We start from the raw sequence: 9,622 nt of genomic DNA, 5'->3' as shown, positions 1-9,622 counted from the left end.
CAACAAAAACAAATTTTTTACTATTCACATGTGATCCATCATGTGATCATCTTTAACTTTATATATATATATATATATATATATATATATATATATATATCATTGGCTTAACTCATCTGCAGCCCCTTAAAGTTGTCCTCATAATTCACTTAGACACCTCAACTAAGACCAGTACCTATTGAACACCTGAACTGTTCAAAAAGTATACCTATTTAACACAAAATGTTGAGGTGGCAAAAAAAGTGTTTTTCACTTCCTCTGAGCGCGTGAAATTTTTTAAATAATGTTTTATTTTTATTTTTTCCAAAAAAAACTTAATACTTTTGCTTCTTTGAGTGCCACTTGGCATTTAGATAATTTAATTTTAAAAAATATATTATTTAAAACTAATACTAATTCTTAAAAGAAAAAAACAAAAAGCCCCCACCCAACCCCTGTAACTCGTGACCAGTGCATCCATTTTTTTCTTACTTTTTTCTATTCTATTTCTTTTCGATATTTATTAAAAAATAAAAATTGAACATGCTAATTAAATTTGGAGGAAAGAAAAAAGAAAGAACATTGGATTGAAAAAAATTAGTCGATGACCTCCATTTCGGTTATCTTCGAATAAATATTACCATTTAAATTAAAATGTAAACCCATTAAAATTATCAAACATAATATCAGATTGATTCAATAAAATTAATTTAGCTCCTCTCAATTTCTCTTTTTTATTGATCTCAAGATTGACTGAGTGTCTTTCTTTATCACTCTTATATCAGTCTCTTCGAATATCTCTCATGTATTAAGAATAAAAAATAATTATGTATTCAATTAACAAAGAAATTGAATTTGTCCTTTGAGAAAGAAATCTTGCTAGGAAGAAGATGAGAAGAAAGGGGATGGGGTAGGTTGGGCTTCTTATTTATTTTATTTTATACAAAAAATAGATGAAAATTTTATTTGAAATAATTTTCATTCTTTTTGACATAAATTTATAATTCTATAATTGTTGGGCCTATCGCCACATGTTATCTTTTAATTAGTCACTTTGCCACATCACAGCAAGTGCATTACACACACTTTATTTTTTTTACTTATTGTCGAAAAATGTCTAATAGGAACAAGTTTTGAATAAATAAAAGTGTTCAATAGGTATTGGTCCTAGTTGAGGTGTCTAAGTGAATTATGAGGACAATTTTAAGGGGCCGCATATGACTTAAGCCTATATCATTTTGTTTTAAAAAAAACAATTCAATAATTTTGCTGCCTTTAATTTTTTATTTAAAAAAATTAATTATTTGAATTCAAATATTATTTAAATTTAAATTCAATATAATATCTTTTTTTAGAAAGAAAATATATTTATTACTTTACTTATTTTTAATTTTTTTAAAATAATGTATATTTTCTTATAAGTTATATATTTAAATTTTAAAAAATATTATAATTTTTTTTTTATATAAAATCGCTGTTTTAACATTTTTTTTTAAATTTTTTTTTTAAAAAATAGCTTCCTGCAGCGATTGGCAGCGATTTATAAAAAAAAAAATTTCTTATAATAAAGTCGCTGCTAGGGTAGCGATTTATAAAATTTTTTTTTTTTTTTATAAATCGCTGCACTGGCGGCGATATACCTTATTTTTTTTAAAAAAAAATATAATTAAAAAATAAAATGAAATCGCTGCCAAGGCAGCGATTTGTAAGAAGCAAAATTTTGAAATACCTGCTTAGGCAGCGATTTCATTTTTTTATTAAAAAATAAAATTTTTTGCAAAATCGCTGCTGAGGCAGGGATTTTACTTTTTCAGGTGAAGTAAGTCGCTGCACCTGCAGCGATTTTACCGTTTTGGTTAATATAAAATTTTATATACCGTTTTGGAATTTTTGTTAATATTTTGTACCCTTTAAGTTTCGGACTCGGAAATTAGAGGCTCGGAAGAGACCATAATCATATTATCAACTTCCTAAATACTCTCTCCATTTCACAAAGAATGACTTGATACGGAGTTTAATTGTATAAAAAAGACTTTTAAATCTTGTGGTTCTAAATTAAAGTTGGCTTAAATGTACAAAATTGTCATTTGATTTTGTTGTCTTAAACATGCCACGTAATAAGCTAAAATTAAAAATATTACCAAAAAAAAAAGATCATCTTTTTTAAACAGATTAAAAAAAAGAAATTTATTCTTTTTTAAAAGGAGGGAGTATATCAATAAATCAATTGTGATTTGCAAGATAACAAAGGAGACGACACCTACCATGAAATTTGTCTTTTACTATGTTAATCAAAACTATGTTCATAATTAGCTATTTTCTTTTTGTTTTTAGTTAGTTATTAGTCATATAAACACAACTTTGAGATTTTATAACTTGAATAAATAATTAGAATTAATTTAATTCAATAAATGGTTAATCATAATACAAACATGGAATGCAACTAATCCTTACTACACATGAAACAAAAATGATTCAACCACTCCCTAATGACTTACTTAAAAACACATTCGAATTGAGTGGAAGTCATTTTTAACCAATCTTAATTGATATCTTTTCATGCCACACAATATCAAAAATATTATTAGCGATAATTAATTAACGGCAATAATTTAATTGTTACTAATTATATTTTTTAGTAAAAATTAATACTCTTTGTATATGTTTCTAAAGCCTTTAACGATATTAATACTAATGATATTTAACTAATATTACTAAACACTTTAAAAAAATTTAATTAATATATATATTTGTTATTGCTAAAAATTGTTTTTATGACAGCGCCAGTACTTCCCTCTAAGTTGCTACTAGTACTCTTCATGTCACTTTATTTGACCTTAACTTAAGTTGAACATTTGACAAAAAAATACTGATATATATTCTCATTAAAGTTATCATTTCATGACCATTTATTTTTATTCATATATATATTAAAAAATAAGATGGCATATTCTATTTATTAAAGAATCAATGACTCAGTACATAATTTATGCTGAGTCAATTTATGATTTTAAATATTTTTAGCATTAATATGATTATAAGAACATATTACTAAATTCAAAATTAAAATATAAAAACTTCCTGCTTTTTTTAGACATGAGAAAACAAAGTGTCACATAATTCAATGTATAATAACGATCACACAAACAACATAATTAAGAAAATAAACGAAGAAACACATTTTATTAAGTGGTGAGGGGGGGGAGNTATTCTATAAGATTGACTATAGGAAGACTTTGAAATGGTCATTTACATGAGAATATCAATATATTCTTCAATCTTATCATTTGAAAAGCCAACTCTCACGTCAACTAGATAAAAATATTCTTTAGGCGGCCTATTGTATAGAAAGAGAGAGAATGACATAATGTTGATACAGGAATGATTTCTTCCCATTTTAAGTAAAATTTTAACGGACAAGAGTCTAAAATATCCTTAAAGTATTTAAAAATGGTATAAAATTACCCTTCATCCACATATTGACTCCAAAATGTCATTTTCATCCACCTATTGACTCCAAAATGCCCTTTTCATCCACCTATTGGCTCTAAAATACCTTTGTCATCCACCTTTGCGTTCAAAATTGACCACTTTTTTAATTGTATTAAAATTAAACTCTTTAAATATATTTTATAATACTCGGCGTTCAACTATTGATTATAATTATAATTTATTAATATAATTTATAAACCAACCCACTACCCACTCATTACTAACTAGACCTCACCCAATTAATAATCCAATTATAATATCAAAATCGTCATAAACACTACTAAAACACGATGAAATTATAGATTTCTGAAAATGACATTCAAAACTATTCGAGTCCGAATCGAAGCCCCAATTAAATTTAGGTTGAGCCGCTTATTTAGGAGGACATTTTCTTTCAAAATTGAATTAGAAATTTATGATTAAAGGTAAAGAAGTAATACATCCCGAATTAATTCATGCACTTTTTTTAAATATAATTTTATAAATGTTTATGATTTGTTTTAAAACTTTAATATATTATTTTGAAAAAAAAACTACCTATGAAGTAACATCACATAATTGAGACGTAAGAATAATTAAGATGAACATAGTCAGACTTTTCAGTTTATCGGTGATTTTTATTTAGCCACTTGAATGTATAATAATTACTTCTATAATTTTTAAAAACACTCAATTGGCAGTAGCTTGCATTAATAATGTGATGGGTTCATTAATTTAGAGGGATTTAATTAATAATGGAGTGGGTAGTGGATTGATTTATAAATTATACTAATAAGTTAAATTATAACAAATAGTTGAGCTACCACGTATTTTAAAAAATATTTAAATAGTTTAAATATAAAACCGTCAAATAAGTGGTCAATTTTGAACCAAAAGGTGGATGACAAGGGTATTTTGGACCCAATAGGTGGGTGGGAAGGGTATTTTGGAGCCAATAGGTGGATGGAGGGTAATTTTGTACCATTTCCAATACTTTGAGGATATTTTAGGCCCTTTTCCGAAATTTTAATTTCAATTTTCTACGTAACTTGCTTAACGCTATAAGATCAAGGATATATTGATATATTAGTGTTGTGGCATTTGTTTTAATATTATTGTATAAAGTTAAGGTGTCTTTTTGTGGGGTCCATCCCCATGTACCAAACTTTGAATAGCTCTATGCCAATTTCAAAGTTTGGCAGATTTGGTGCTGAATTATTTTTCAGCTTTACTTAATTTTCAATAGTAGGTAAGCTACGAAGAAAAAAAAATTATTTTTCTTCTATAGCACATATGGAGGGTAGTGCATTTGTTATCTATAAAATGGAGGACAATTCTTCATTCTAGATGCACCAAAAAGAATTACAAAGGAGAGAAAAGAAGAGTGAGGCATCACAGAGGAAAATAATCTGTGAGGAAAAATAGAGAGTGTGAGCGATATTGTAGTGAGGTGGAAAAATCAAAAGAGTGTTATTTCTTTTGAATGTGTAGTGGTCTTTGGAGTTTTACTCAGACATACAAGTGTAAAATCCTTACTATAGTGATATTCGTTGCTCCTCTTGGATCGTGGTTTTTTCCTTATTTAGGAGGGTTTACACGTAAAATCTTGGTGTCATTATTTCTCTTTTATTCTTATTGATTAACCGTATTGTTGTGTTCCGCATTTATTGCCTTTATTACCGTAAATATTACTTCTGTTACGAATTTATTCCCAACAATTGGTATCAGAGCACATGTTCTGCTCATTTATATAAATATTTTTTGCAGGTTATTATACTATACTCAATAAAAAAATATCTGGAGTAAAGTACGAGGTAGCAAAATTCAACGGTGATAGCGGTTTCTCAACGTGGCAGAGAAGGATGAAAGACTTGTTCATCCAACAGGGTTTACACAAGGCACTAGGCGGCAAATCCAAAAAGCCCGAATCCATAAAACATGAGGATTGGGAAGAAATGGATGAAAAGGCTGCTAGTGCAATCAGATTGCACTTAACAGATGATGTAGTTAATAACATCATCGATGAAGAGAGTGCATATGGCATTTGGACAAAGTAAGAAAATCTATACATGTCCAAAACGGTAACAAATAAATTGTACCTAAAGAAGCAGTTATATGCGCTACATATGGGTGAAGGTACAATTTTTTTTGTCTCATTTAAATGTACTTAATGGACTAATCACGCAGCTAGCAAACCTCGAAGTAAAGATCGAGGATGAAGATAAAGTCATAGTGCTCCTGCACTCGCTGCCATCTTCCTACGATACTTTAGCAACAACCATTTTACATGGTAAGGACTCTATTGAGTTGAAGGATGTCACATCAGCCCTTTTGCTCAATGAGAAGATGAGAAAAAGGCCTAAAAATCACGGACATGCTCTCATCACGGAAAGTAGAGGCAGAAGTTACCAAAAGAGCTCAAGTAACTATGGTAGATCCGGAGCTCGTGGAAAGTCCAAGGTCCGATCAAAATCGAAGGCCAGAAATTACTACAATTGCGATCAACCAGGACACTTCAAAAGAGATTGTCCAAATCTAAAAAGGGGCAAAGGGGAAAGCAGCGGCCAGAAGAATGATGACAACACAGCTGCCGTGGTGCAAAGTAATGACAATGTTGTTCTCCTCATAAATGAGGAAGAAGAATGCATGCACTTGGCAGATATAGAGTCGGAATGGGTGGTCGACACAGCAGCATCTTATCATGCCACACCGGTGAGAGATCTTTTTTGCAGATATGTAGCCGGTGATTATGGCAATGTGAAAATGGGTAACACAAGTTACTCAAAGATTGCGGGGATCGGAGACATTTGCTTAAAAACAAATGTTGAATGCACATTAGTGTTGAAAGATGTGCGCCATGTACCTAATTTGCGGATGAACTTGATCTCGGGAGTTGCTTTGGACCAAGATGGATATGAGAACTACTTTGCAAATAAAAAATGGAGACTCACCAAAGGGGCATTGGTGATTGCAAAAGGAGTTGCTCGTGGCACGTCATACAGGACAAATGCAGAAATATGCCAAGGTGAATTAAATGCGGCTCACGAAGAAAATTCTGCAGATTTATGGCATCAAAGAATGGGTCATATGAGCGAGAAAGGATTGCAAATTCTTTTCAAAAAGTCACTCATATGTTTTTCCAAAGGTACAACGATAAAATTGTGTAACTACTGCTTATTTGGTAAACAACATAGAGTCTCATTTAAGACATCATCTGAAAGAAATTCGAATATACTTGATTCGGTATATTCTGATGTTTGTGGTCCAATGGAGATAGAATCTATAGGAGGTAATAAATACTTTGTTACCTTTATTGATGACGCTTCTCGAAAATTGTGGGTTTATATCTTGAGAACCAAAGATCAGGTGTTTCAAGTATTTCAAAAGTTTCATGCTCTGATAGAAAGAGAGAAAGGTCGAAAGCTAAAACGTCTCCTAACCGACAATGGAGGTGAGTACACTTCAAGAGAATTTGAAGAGTACTGTTCAAACCATGGAATCAGACATGAAAAGACAGTTCCTGGAACCCCACAACACAATGGTGTAGCTGAGAGAATGAATTGCACCATTGTTGAGAAGGTGAGAAGCATGCTCAGAATGGCTAAATTACCCAAGACATTCTCGGGTGAAGCAGTTCGGACAGCGTGTTATCTTATCAATCGTAATCCATCAGTTCAGTTGGAGTTTGACATTCTGGAGAGAGTTTGGACCAACAAAGAGATGTCTTACTCGCACCTAAAGGTGTTCGGTTGCAAAGCTTTTGCACATGTACCGAAGGAGCAAAGAACCAAGCTAGATGATAAATCAGTTCCTTGCATATTCATCGGATATGGAGATGAAGAGTTCGGGTACAGACTATGGGATCTTGTAAAGAAGAAGGTCATCAGAAGTAGAGATGTAATCTTTCGAGAAAGTGAAGTTGGAACTGCTGATGATCTATCCGAGAAGGCCAAGAAAAAGAATGGTATAGTCCCTAATCTTGTTACCATTCCTTCTTCTTCTAACCATCCCATAAGTGCAGAAAGTATGATTGATGAAGTTGCTGAGCATGAAGAGCAACCTGATGAGATTGTTGAGCAGGGGGAGCAACTTGGTGATAATACCGAGCAAATGGAGTACCCAGAAGAAGAACAATCTCAACCTCTGAGGAGATCAGAAAGACAAAGGGTAGAATCAACCAAATACCCTTCCTCAGAGTATGTCCTTATCAATGATGAAGGTGAGCCAGAAAGTCTTAAGGAGGTGTTGTCTCATCCAGAAAAGAGCCAATGGATGAAAGCCATGCACGAAGAGATGGGATCTCTACAGAAAAATGGCACATACCAGCTAGTTGAACTTCCAAAAGGAAAAAGACCACTTAAGTGCAAGTGGGTCTTTAAACTCAAGCAAGATGGAAATGGCAAGTTGGTCAGGTACAAAGCTCGATTGTTTGTAAAAGGATTTGAACAAAATAAAGGTATTGATTTTGATGAAATTTTTTCACCTGTTGTCAAAATGACTTCTATTCGAACTATTTTGAGCATAACAACTAGTCTAGATCTTGAAGTGGAGCAATTGGATGTGAAAACTGCATTTCTTCACGGAGATTTGGAAGAAGAGATTTATATGGAACAACCAGAGGGATTTGAAGTATCTGGAATGAAACACGTGGTGTGCAAATTGAATAAGAGTCTTTACGGGTTGAAACAGGCCCCAATGCAATGGTACAAAAAGTTTGACTCTTTCATGAAAAGTCAAACGTACACAAAGACCTATTTTGATCCATGTGTATGCTTCAAAAGATTTTCTGACAATAATTTTATTATTTTGTTGTTATATGTGGATGACATGTTAATTGTAGGACAACACAAAGAGCTGATTGCAAAGTTGAAGAAAGATTTGTCCAAGTCATTTGACATGAAAGACTTGGGCCCAGCAAATTCTAGGGATGAAGATTGTTCGAGAAGAAGAAAAAGAAAGTTGTGGCTATCTCAAGAGAAGTACATTGAACGTGTACTAGAACGCTTCAACATGAAGAGTGCTAAACCTGTTAGCACGCCTCTTGCGAGTCATCTGAAGTTGAGCAAATAGATGTGTCCTACAACAAAAGAGGAGAATGAGGGAATGGCTAAAGTTCCTTATTCTTCAGCAGTGGGGAGTTTGATGTATGCAATGGTGTGTACAAGACCTGATATTGCTCATGCAGTTGGTGTTGTTAGAAGATTTTTTGAAAATCCTGGAAAAGAACATTGGGAGGCAGTTAAGTGGATACTCAGGTACCTAAGAGGTACCACAAGAGATTGCTTGTGTTTTAAAGGATCTGATCCAATCATGAAAGGCTATACTGATGCTGATATGACAGGTGACCTCGATAATAGAAAATCCACTACTGGATATTTTTTTACATTTTCAGGGGGAGCTATATCATGGTAGTCAAAGTTGCAGAAGTGTGTCGCACTCTCCACAACTGAGGCAGAATATATTGCAGCTATTGAAGCTGGCAAAGAGATGGTATGGCTGAAACGATTTCTTCAAGAACTTAGATTGCATCAGAAGGAGTATGTTGTCTATAATGACTGTCAGAGTGCAATAGACTTGAGCAAGAACACCATGTATCATGCAAGGACGAAGCATATCGACGTGAGATATCACTGGATTCGTGAAAAGATAGAGGACGGATCTACGCAGGTCATGAAGATCCTTACTAGTGAAAACCCTTCAGATATGCAGACCAAGGTGGTATCAAGGGACAAGTTTGAGCTATGCAAAACACTTGTCGGCATGTACTCAAGCTAGAAACCTAGAGCTACCTCCTTCAAGGTGAATGGGTCTGGAGGGGGAGATTGTGGGGTCCATCCCCATGTACCAAACTTTGAATAGTTCTCTGCCGATTTCAAAGTTTGGCAGATTTGGTGTTGAATTATTTTTCAGCTTTACTTAATTTTCAATAGTAGGTAAGCTATGAAGAAAAAAAAATTGTTTTTCTTCTATAGCACATTTGGAGGGTAGTGCATTTGTTTTCTATAAATGGAGGACAATTCTTCATTCTAGATGCACCAAAAAGAATTACAAAGGAGAGAAAAGAAGAGTGAGGCATCACAAAGGAAAATAATCTGTGAGGAAAAATAAAGAGTGTGAGCGATATTGTAGTGAGGTGGAAAAATCAAAAGAGTGTTATTTCTTTTGAATGTGT

The sequence above is a fragment of the Solanum pennellii genome, chromosome 9 (assembly GCF_001406875.1).
Source record: "Solanum pennellii chromosome 9, SPENNV200".
Classification (NCBI taxonomy): domain Eukaryota; kingdom Viridiplantae; phylum Streptophyta; class Magnoliopsida; order Solanales; family Solanaceae; genus Solanum; species Solanum pennellii.
The sequence above is the reverse complement of the archived record's forward strand: the minus strand, read 5'-3'. Positions refer to the sequence as shown.